The 11256-nt window shown below is 49.5% G+C and overlaps 1 protein-coding gene across 4 annotated transcripts in view; it reads right to left on the bottom strand.

The window, feature by feature from the left end:
- The window catches only part of ELFN1 (extracellular leucine rich repeat and fibronectin type III domain containing 1), a 109004-nt gene that overhangs the window by 3959 nt on the left and 93789 nt on the right, over nt 1-11256 (bottom strand). The window lies entirely within an intron of this gene.

The following is an 11256-nucleotide window of genomic DNA, read 5'->3' as shown; positions in this document are numbered from 1 at the left end:
ATGAAGTCTAGACAACTCACTCTGATGTAGATTTGATGCTGCAGTGTTTTGCTGAGGGGAATCCTAACTGTCTCCTGTGCTGGTGTGCACAGCAGCAGTGCCCACAGAAGGGGATGCAGGTTGAGGACACCGTGTCTCTCTGACTGCATTGCTGCCTGGCATCTAGGATAAAGCCCAGCATCGAGCTCTCATCCTGTTTCTGGGAACCTGAGCAGCAGTTCCAGGGCACTCTCTGACTGCAAAACACGCTAGCATGACTGTCCACCATCTGACGTCCTTGTCTGGGGCTGGGTCTCGCTGCTTGTCTCCAAGACCTCTCTCTCCCTCTTGGGTGAAATGATGCAGAGGTGGGGAAGAACCTCCAACCTTTCAGTGGTGTAACAAGAGTATTTGCAGAAGATGGGACAAGATCTTCCCTCCACAGCCAGAAGCAACTGTTTGAACACCAGGAAGTCTTCACCAGACACAAACCTATGGTGCTGCCAGCAACCTCACTTCCCGCAGAAAAATTCTCATTCCTGGTTTACATTTTCCATTATTTTTCCTGCATTTTTGACTTAATATAAATATCCATGGACAGCCCTTCTACTTCTTTTGTAATTTCTCAGGGAAACAGGAAGGCGAACATAGAGAGGAGGGAACTGCATGAGCCTCAGCATCTCCTGGGTCATACTTTTTCACAAGATGTTGCAAATATCATCCATGGACATCTCTGCTGCAAAACAGCTCTCTGGGCTGGTAGGACAGATGCAGTGAGGTGTTGTAGCAGAGATGGAGTTGCCGACAAATGGGGAAAAAACGTCATGGCCTACCTAGAAAAATCCTTCTTGGGATTTTGTTGGGAACAGGAGCTCTGATTGTCTCCCTTGTCCCAGGGCAGACTGTAGGAGGCAGGGAAGACACCACCAGTACTCCTTGAAAACACAGCTGGTAGGAACTGGAGGTTTCTTGGGCATCCATGAAGGAGACAGGGGCACATCTTACATCTAAATTGCCTTTCATTGGATCTGCAAAATAGTATAAATCCAGAAATTGGTTTCCAAACCATTCCCCAGTGCCCAGGCAGTGAAGGGACTGTGCTTGGTGCTGCATGCCCGAAAATTGTGTGAGGCTGATTGTCAAGGGGTGTTTAGATGCAGATGCCATACCCTCACCCTGTCCTGAAGAAACCATGTTCTTTTCCACCCACAGTACCAGGCAATGAAGCAGACCATGTTTCACTGCAGAGATTGCTGTTAACCATCCACAGTTTATACCTCAGTAAACAGGCCAGTAATAATCAGCAGCAAAACAGTTTATTTGTTCTTCCTGCATTGTGTACAATGAGTCTATTCCCTGGTGGTCTAGCTGGGTTTCTATTACATGAATAACAAGATCTGCTCTCACGTCAGCTCCCTGCACATGAGACTCTCCAGCCACCTTGTCCTCCAGCAGACACCCCACCAGCTGCTCGGGGAGGTGAGGCTGTGGGGGAAAACAACAGGCAGACACTCAGTGCCCCCCCAGAAGGCAGGGTGTGCACTACACCCTTCTGGAAGACTGTACTGCCTGCAGCAGCTGTGCAGTCACACATGGTGGGATGTTCTGGCCCTAAGGCGATGCTTCTGTCGAGCCCTGCCTGGTACTTGCAGGTCTTTGCCTCCCCAGCGAATGGTGCTGTCCTAGCCCAGCTATGTATGGCAGAAAGCTCAACAAAACCAGATTTTCAAAAGTTTAGTCTAGAAGTGGAGCTTGGTGGAAGAGATGCTGAGGGTAAGGCAGCTGAATCTCACCTCTCCTCTTTCCTGGGGGTAGAAACCTGGACTTTAGCATGCTTTTACGTTGCTGTTCCAGCTGAAGCCCTCATAGCACCACAGTGATACTGATACTGTAGGTAACCCTGTTGTGGGGAACTGTACCTGCTGCACTGGCAGGAGCACATTTATAAGGATGTGCTGTCCCTGCCCTGGGATGCTTTGCCAGGACCTGGCAGCCCATTTTGGCGTAGCTGAATCCTTGGAGCCAGTGAGGAAGGGAAGAGGGACTGTGCTCCCTGGGGCACTGCATATGAATGTCCCCCCTTACCATCCCCCCAGCTGGTGGGGAGGCACGGGCTGCAGTGCCATGCTGAAAGACGTCTGTCTGCTGCTACATCCCTCCTGGCACTGGGCAACTCAATTAACCTCGCTGTGCTCCAGCCTCCTCTCCAGTACCATGAGATAATGATAGTGCTTCAGAGGGCTGTGGGAGACAAGGAAAATGCCCTGAGCACCTCTTGTTAGGATGAAAATCCCAGCACACGCGTTGTGCTGCAGGTGGGGACTTTCTCCCCTTCCAGCTGCAGGCTGGGCTCTAGATGTGCCTGCTTTCCTCTGCCACAGGGACCAGCCTGGTCTCCAGCCCGGTCTCCAGCCCTCAGCCTGCCTCCCGTGGAGGTGCACATGGCCTCTAAGGGTGTGGGAGAAGGGTCGTCCTGGCCTGCAGAGCCATAAGCAATGGCTTGCCCCGGTTGTCCCTTTGGGATGGCACAGAGGGTGCTTTCCTTGCCTGCTGCCCTGCAGTGCCTGCCCTTGGTGTGACCATCTCCCCGTCTTCTTCCATGGGCTTGTGCATTATGGGGACCTCCCACAGGCAGGGGAAGCCCTGCCAAACTGAGACAGCACAGGCAGCAGGGAGTGATGCATCTTGGCATACTCTCTTTAGCAGGCACTTATTCTGTCTCCTCTAACTCCCATTTTGACCTAACTATCCTCTCTGGGCAAACCTGTGGTTGGGATTGCTCTGCAGAGTCAAACTAGCCTTTTTCTGGCACAGGAAGGTTTCTTGTCACTCCTCCCTGGGGAGGCTGTGGGCTGCAGCCTATGTCAAAGGGTGTTAGCTAGGGGAGTGGGACCATCCATGTGAGCAAAGAGCAGAGACAGACTCTCCACGGACCTTGCCAGGTTGATATCTGATAGCCTTCTCATCACCTGTGTCCCTCTCTCATCTAATTGGAGGTGTCAGGGATGAAGAAGAGCAATGGTAACTACTCAAACACGTTCAATAAGGCTCCTGCTGTGTGTTTTCTCTTTTTTCCTGTACATTGCCTATCAGATGAGTCCTTCCCAACAACAGAAAGGAGAAAAAGCATTTTATCAGCAGCCTGAGTTTAATTTCAGCTCATTAAAGCAAGCAATTTGCTGGTTTATTTGCTTTGCAAAGTGTGAATAAAATGACAGCATTAAAGAGACGTAAGAGAGGAAAGAGGGGCTAATCTCCCTCTTTATTAGATTGCCAGGACATGACTGCAGAGTGGAGGAGTGGGTCTTGTTTCTTTGCACAGTAGGCATAATTGTTCGTCTTGTTGGCTTCTGAAAGTCTTCTTCCCAGCATCACTCCGACACGGGTGCGCATGGGTGCGTGCCTGCGTGTGTGTGCTGCGACATCAGCCAAGCGCTGAGCATCCCACAAGGAAGGACATGAGCGGGGGCACTCACAGCAGCTCCCGACTCATCTCCCTGTAACGGCAGATAACAGACATGCAGGAGGTTTCTCCTCCCTCCCTTTTCTACCTTTTACCTCACCTCTAGTCTCCCTTTTCTGTTTGTTTCTGCTTCTGAAATCCCAGGTTTATTCTTGCGTGTTAGAAATAGAGCAGCCGGTCGGCCAAGGAGCCTTTGCTGTCCCTGACCTGCTGCAGCTGGGACGTGGCTCTGGAGGGGAGGGGAGAGACCTCCCTACCTCTTCCCCACAGGCTGAATAAAAATCAGTAAGAAAAGCTAGTGTTTTAACCCTCCTGCCTGACTGATTTGTCCTTACCCAGCTGTCCTGGCTTTATTTTCCTGGTAACCCACTGGCACACCACTTTTCCCAGTCCTCTGACCCTCCAGGGCTGCCTGGGGAAACCTGGGAACAAACCAGCTACAACTCCAATGTGAAAAACCACCAGGAAAGTGGAGATTTGGGGTTCTCCTTCGCTGGTTGAGAAAGAAGCTGAAGAGAGGCATGAAGATGGTGTGGAATAACAATAGCAACAATTTGAAATGATGAATTTAATCTCAATCAGAGGTGTCTTGAACCATAGCATCATGCTGAAGATGACAACAGGCCACGTCCATGGGGAGCCCATGGTACACACTGAGCACCTTGCAGGAAATATCATTCCTGCACAGTTACCTGTGCACTGCAGACGCTGCTGTACGTCCCTTTACTTCTGCTTTCACAAAGCAGCATGGTTTGAGATGTCAGGCTCATGTGGCTCACAGAGGCCAGCAAATGGGCAGCGGCAGCTCCCTCACTCCTTGATGCTCCTATGCATTACCTCTGATCTCCAGTATCCCTGCTGGAGCCCGGATCCATGCTTCGCCCTGCTAATCCTCAACCCTGACCTGTGATGTCCTCCCCTCCTACCTGTCCCCTCTTCACCAGCTCTGGTCCCCAGCAACAACCCAGCGGCAAAGAGGGACTGCTGTGATTTTGTGATGTGCACAAGGCTGCAGCTGGGTTTTGGAGCCCCACTTTGTCTTTTTCTTTCCACCTCCCTTGCTGTGGTTTTTCAGCCAGGACGAGGTTGCTGCTGCTCATCCAGTGCAGGCTGGCTGGGAAGTTTTTGCTTCTATCTCCCAACTAATGGCATCTCGGTAAATTAAACCAGAGCAGCAGCTGCAAGAAAGCAAACAAAGCAGCCATGGGGGCTGGGTAGGTAAAGGGAGGGCAAGCTGGCCAGCACATGTAATAATATGCTGTCCTGGCACTCAATGCCTGATTTTGTTATTCTACTGAATGATTTATTTCAAACTGTGGATTAGATTTACTGAGTGAAGGCAAGGAGCCAGATTAACATGCGCGTGTGTGTGTGCGTGCGTATACATGCACACACACTAGTGCTCCTCTCCTTGGCATTTCTGCATCTCCGTAACTTCATTCTCCCTAGCTGCTCCATCTCCTGCTGGCTGCACTTCAGCTTCTCTTAGACCCCTTTCACAGTTGCTTGGGCCATTTTACCAGTAAATGAAGGAGCCCCACTACACAGAGAGCCATACTGAGACGGGAGCAATACATTACAAATCAGAAATGTCTAGTCACCCAAAGAGGTGGGGAGATAAAACTTGGCTAACAGCCACCAAATTTTAAAATGAACCTCGGCTCTTCATTATATGTAAAATAATCCAAGGAGGCAGCTCCAAGATGGCAGAGAAAACATTTATCAGTGATGAAGTCTCCCCTAAATGGCTTGACGTCCATCCTGTATATGTCAGGTGAGGAAAGGAGGCTTCCAGGCAGGTTTTTTCTGCTCATTCGTATTCCTGGTGTTTGCTACATGCCTCCTGCCGGGTGATGTTGGTCAGAATCACAACCACGCTGAATAATAAAGATGCCCAGGCCTGTAAAATTCAAATTCATTTTGTATCCAGAGGTCCTGGTACTAATATTGCCTGCACAGACGGGGTTTAGGCAGCTTTATCTACATCCCAACCTTATTCCCAAATGCTTCACAGTGTTAGATAATAGAGTTCTCCAGCCAATTCTACTCTCTCTCCTGCTATTATTTATTATTTAAGAAAAATAGGCAAGGGAGAAGAGATACATTTTACCACTGAGGTTTGAAGAGAGATGAAGAATGAATGAAGCAGAGCGGTAAAAGGGGCTGAGCGAGAAGTGCCCAGTATCGCATACAGGATAGCTTTTACTGAGACCTTGGGACCAGGTGACAAGTAGCCATATGGGAGGGATGGGGAGGATATCACTTTTCTGGGGTAGGCTGGGAGAAAACAAACAGAAATTACACGCTTGGTCTCTATACAGGGGCATTACTATTACTGGCGTAATGACACTTGGGGGCTCTATGCAGAGCTAGGGCCAATGTTTCTCTCCTTGGGTTGTTCCTATCAAGGGGAATGCAAGTCAGCAGAGATCAAGACACTGATGGCTCTGCAGTGTCCACAGACTGGCTGATGGATCATTTTGCAGCCTCTTTGCAGGAGGCATGGGCCTGTCTGCAGACCAGTGGCTGGATGAATGTCAGTCTGAGGAGCCTAAAATGCACCTGGTTGCCAAGACCCTGAAGACACTAATGACCCTGATCAGCCTCACCTGGGGCCTCCATTCACACCCTCTGCCCACAGGCTCCAGAACTCCATATAAGCTCAGCCCTGAGTCTCCAGCCTCCTTCCTGAGCTTTGTTGTTGGGGTCCTGCCTTCAGGATAGACCTCAGACCTCTGTGGTAGGTGGCTTATCTTCTGGATGGATCCCTCAGACATGACCTGTAACTTGTGTCTGGTGCTGCTCCTGGCCCCATCTCCTTTTGCTCCTGGCTGGGCTCCTTGGATGGACCCTGGCTATGGCTCACCTCTTGCCTTGCCTGGGGCTGTCAATGGACCCTGTTGCCAGCACCTTGCCTGCTGCGTTCCTGTGCTGGGAGACCACCACCCTTGGTGGGGAGGGACCCCCCTGAGCTGAGGTCACCCCTGGCTCCTGCATGCCTTCCCTTTGAGCAGCCAGCCCCTGCTGCTGCCTGACATGGACTGCCAGAGGAGGCAGCTTACTCTGCGGCTGGTCACGTGGGGAGTTCACCAGTAAAATGGTTTTCTAATGTAAAATGCACTTTCTGGAAAATTAGTCCTTTAGCTGGAAAGCTGTCATCTTTCTTGGAAGTTGAGATTCAGGCTAGTTTAGTTGTGAACTTGCGGGTGCTGTAGTGAACGGCTGGAACAAACACATTTGCACCAACATTTTTAAGAACCTTTTTGTTCTATGGCAAAATAAATTCTGGGTTAAAATGACAATATTTTCCAGACAGGTTACCTCTTGGGATTTCAGGAAATATAGATATTCTGCTTTTCACTTGGCTGCAGTCTGAAGTCATTTACATCCATCTCGTGCTGCTTAGCTTCCAGGGTCTATCGAGATGACAACCCTATTGCACACTGCTGTGGGCCACTGAGCAAAATTCTCCACTGAGTTTAAGTAAATGCATAAATGATCTTCCTGGTGAAGAACCCCTTAAGCTCAGCTGGGTTATCTGTGCATTAAACGGCCCCCTGAAATATCATCATGGGCAGATAGGAAATGTCAGCTCCAGCCCAGGACAGTGCAGCTGAGCCCTCAAAGAGCCAAGGAGAGCAATTAGAGGGGCAGTCAGAGCAAGGTGAAAAGGAAAAAGATTTTAGGGGATGTAGAGAGCGAAGAGCTCTGATCAGGTACAATACTAGTAATAAGAAAAGCGTGTTTCTGTGGGAGAAAGCCTCTCTAATATTTACTTGATGGGGTTCTTAGAAATAATCAGCCTGAATCACAGCTCCATTATGGATGGTTATACTGACGTTAGGCTGGGGGAAAGCAGAGGTCTGGTGTGGAAGCAGGACTCCCATTTTCCCCCTGCAAATAGTGCTGAAGATCAAAGCATGTTTTTCCAGCACTGATACAATGGAGGAAGCCAGCGCCATGCTGGGAAGCAAAGCTGCCGGTGTTCCTCAGCATTGACAATCTGAACTGTGCCTTCTCTCTGCTGCATTGTCATCCTCCCTCAGATCTTTGCTGCTATTTGGAAGAGAGTTTTACTGCTTTCATTCATTAATTTATTTTTGCAGGAGGCCTGCATAACCCTTTGCTTCCCAGATGGGAAAATCCGCTTCTATGGAGAATGAAACCTGGGGGTGGATCCATGAAATGGTAAGCTTTGTTAAAAATTACTTTGAGGTGCAAGTGTTTTGTTGGGATTTTTTATGGTCCTGTTTTCGAAAGGACTCTTCCCTCTCTGCCCCACTCTTTCCCGGTGGAGGGGTCTCAAGTTAGAAGGTGTGGGGGTCTCCAGTACCTCAGTTGCAGTTTCCATGTAGGCTGTACTGGCGAGTGTCGGCAGACAAGAAAATACATTGCACACGTAGGACCTCGTGGTAATGGTCTGCTGTGATCTCCAGGTAGGCAAAAATGAATTCACCTTTTTGTCAGAAGTGTCCTGCACACAGGACTTGCTGTGGCTGTGCTGTAGGCAAATACCTTTGCTAACCTCTTACTGACTCATTCACCTTCAAAGGTGGTCCTGCTTCCCTGGCTGGAGGTGACTTCCAGGTATTTCTTCCAACCTAAATTATTTTGTGAATTTTAATGATCTAGCTCTTCTCCTCTGGAGCTAAGCAGCCCCTTTCAGGCTGAACCCTCTGGCTCTCCACTTTTTGAAGGGGGTTTCAGCCCAGACACAGCATGTCTGGCAAGCCCCAGTGCCCTACAGGCCTAATTTTAGCTCAGTGCTGCAGGCTGGCTTCTTGTCATGGGTCGGGAGAAGGTTAATGATCGTCTGGGCAGCTCTCCAAAACCAATCTAATGTTTATTCAGGATAACAGCATTGCAGAGGAAACCAAGCATGACCACCTTCCATGCACAGCTTACCCAGCATGGCCCTGCTCTTGCACGCAGCTCTGCTGGAGGAGCTCAGCTCTGTGTGCTCCTGGAGGAGGGACCCTCTTCTCCTTCCCTAGGTCAAGGCAGATCCTCTGCCACACTTCCAACCCTGCCCATGCCCTGACCTCTTAACCTGAACAGATGCTGTATTTCTACAGGGAAACACTTTAGAAGTCTGTGGGTCTGTTGCTTCAGCAGGAGAAATAAATGCTCGGCTTTCCTGCTAAAATTTTATAGGACACCCATGGGCCAAATACCCATACTCCAAATAAATGTCCATCCCACAAGTACCCTTGTTGGCCTCTGTGAAGGGAGGGTGCTCAGCCTCACTGCACCCTCCAGGTCCCTGCAGTGCTAGGAGGAGCTGAGGGGGGTGGGATGGTGGTGGCTTGGTGGGCTTGGATGTTGCAGGTCTATGCTTCAGCTGGGTCTGGGATGGGAGTGAGAGGATGAAGGGCTGGTGCAGATTAGCATGTGAGGCTGCAGAGGGACGCAAGATAGCGGTGACTGTACCCTCTGGCAGAGGGCAGAGCCCATAAGATGGTTGTGGTAGGTGTTTATTCACCTCAGCTCCTTTCAACAGCTTAATTTCAGCCATGAACTTACAGCCTGTTCCTCCCATCAGCGCAGCCCCTGCCATGCCTTTGACACCACATGAATGGCCATGCAGTGGACTCATCCCAAGGATACCCTGCACCTGTAGGGAGGCGAGTACACTGCTTGCTTGGGGCTCCCCTTGGGGTCCCACAGGGCTCCATGAAGAGTTTGGCTCCAAGAAGAGCCTGAAAGTCTGAGACGTGTTGTGCTGAGGGAAATTACTCTCCTTCAGCAACAAGTACTCACAGACATACATGGCCAGCAGCAGAGCTTTTGCTGCTTCCCTTGGGGTCCAGAAAAATTGTACTGATAGCAAAAAGTGCTGTCTGAGAGAGCCCTGAGATGCTGGTACTGGCTTCACCAGCAACAATCCCAAAATAGCTGGTACTTGCTGGCTTCACAGGCATGCTCTGCGAGGCGTCATGAGAACACCTATTTAGTAGGGTATCTGGAGAGTCTGGGGAAGTGCTTTCTCCTAGCTGAAATGGTCAGGGAGTTGGCTGGGCAGCCAGGTAGTCATATTTGGGTGGAGCTGATATTAGTCTTATTTGATTGTTTACAGCATGGTTAATGTGGCTTCTAGATTTCTGAGCAGGTATCTTTACTATGTTAAATCCAAATGGAATAAAGATATGGCTCTGCTGCAGGCTTGGCTGGTTAAAGTGGGTGCCAGTCAGTGTTCCTCTCAAGGCTAGCTGATCTCCCACTGAAAATTGGGTGAAAAAATGCACTCGTGGGAATAAGCAAAGCCCATTCTTGCCCATAGAGGATGCTCAGCCACAGTTATGAGGGACCATTGGCTCTCTCCTCAATGGTGCCAGCAAGCCTAAAGCCCAACTAAATGGCCTTCCACCCAAAAAATGTGTGGGTGGAAGCAGAGAAGCTTGGAAAAATGGATCATGTACCTGCTAAGCTCTGTCCAAGATAAATTAGTTTTGTTTTGACACATGGTTAATGCTGAATTGCTGGTGGAAAAGCAGCTGTAGGAGCTACTGGTGTGTTAGTGAGGACTTGCCGCATGTCAAAGCCCTTCTTTAACATCATATCTGCTCCTCAGCAGAGTCTGTGGCCACTCTCCGGGCCAGTGTATTACCCTGCTTGTCCAGAGACCTCCAAAAGATATGGAGAGTGGCAAGAAAAACTTGCAAGTCCAAGACAAAAGCAGCAGGGAGCTATGCCAGGATTTGGATTGTCTGTCCTTTTCATAAACATTTCCTGTGGAGGTTACCCAAGTTGAAAAAGCAAGTGAACCCAGAACACCTACCCTCTCTGGAGGAATGGAGTTTATCGTTAATAATCTACTGCTAAAAGAGTAACATCTGTTTTGGACAAACTGTAATGAGATTTAAACCCCAGGTGGAGGGAGGACTTCACAGTAATAAATGACTTTCTGTATGTCTAAATAGTTTTAATTTTTTTTCTGGCAGAAATAGCTGCTTTTCACCTCAGGCTTCTTTTTGCCAGCTCTTTTTGTTTAATGATTGCTATTAATTTCCAAGGTGGCAGATGGATTCTAGCCTGGTGTAGTCTGAAATGAGGAAAAACAGCCCATGAAGGTGCAAGCTTGCTGTGAAAGTGCACAAGTCACACGTGCTGGTGGGATGCCATGTGTGGGTGTTTGCTTTCCAGGGGAACTATTGCTTCTTGGTAGCTGCTCCCCACTCCTGGGATGTTTGAGCATCTCTCCCTCCAGTAGGAAAGAGAATTAACTTTTCTGGTCACTGCTAGTAGCTCTGCCTGTTCAGACCTTGATTTGACAAAGCTGCCGATTTTGGCAAGGCTTTGGGAGGAATTCAAAGCAGCACTTAAGTGCTTTGCTAAATCTAAGCTGAAGTGAGCTAGAGAGCAGCATGTGGTCTCCAGAACATGGGAAGGAGCTCCCTGCCCTGTCTGGCCAATGCCTGTGGCTGGGTGCTTGGGCATGAGACACAGACATATTTTCAGTGTTTTCCCTGTGTATTGTGGTTCTTTTTTTTCATAGTGTGGGATACTCCAAATAAGCAATCCTTCCCTATCATCTGGCTGTGGAGCAAGTGGCTGCTGTTGAACCCAGCACACCCTGCCACAAGCTCCTAGTGCCCAAAGCAGGACTTGATCCTGTCTGCCACCACCTCCTTCTCAAGTAGAAGCCCACTGAACAGCTAATCCCAATTAATGCTACAGTGTGCTGGGGTGCCCTCCTTTCTCCTTGCCCTGCCATGGAGCTTCTCTGGACTTTGCTCAGGATGCAGGTGTGAAGGTTACGTGGGTGGCCAGGTGAGAAGCTGGGTCCAGGAAATGAGGCTGATGGACCAGCATCA

The sequence above is a fragment of the Falco biarmicus genome, chromosome 4 (genome assembly GCF_023638135.1).
Source record: "Falco biarmicus isolate bFalBia1 chromosome 4, bFalBia1.pri, whole genome shotgun sequence".
NCBI classification, from domain to species: domain Eukaryota; kingdom Metazoa; phylum Chordata; class Aves; order Falconiformes; family Falconidae; genus Falco; species Falco biarmicus.
This window is presented reverse-complemented; position numbering and strand designations above follow the sequence as displayed.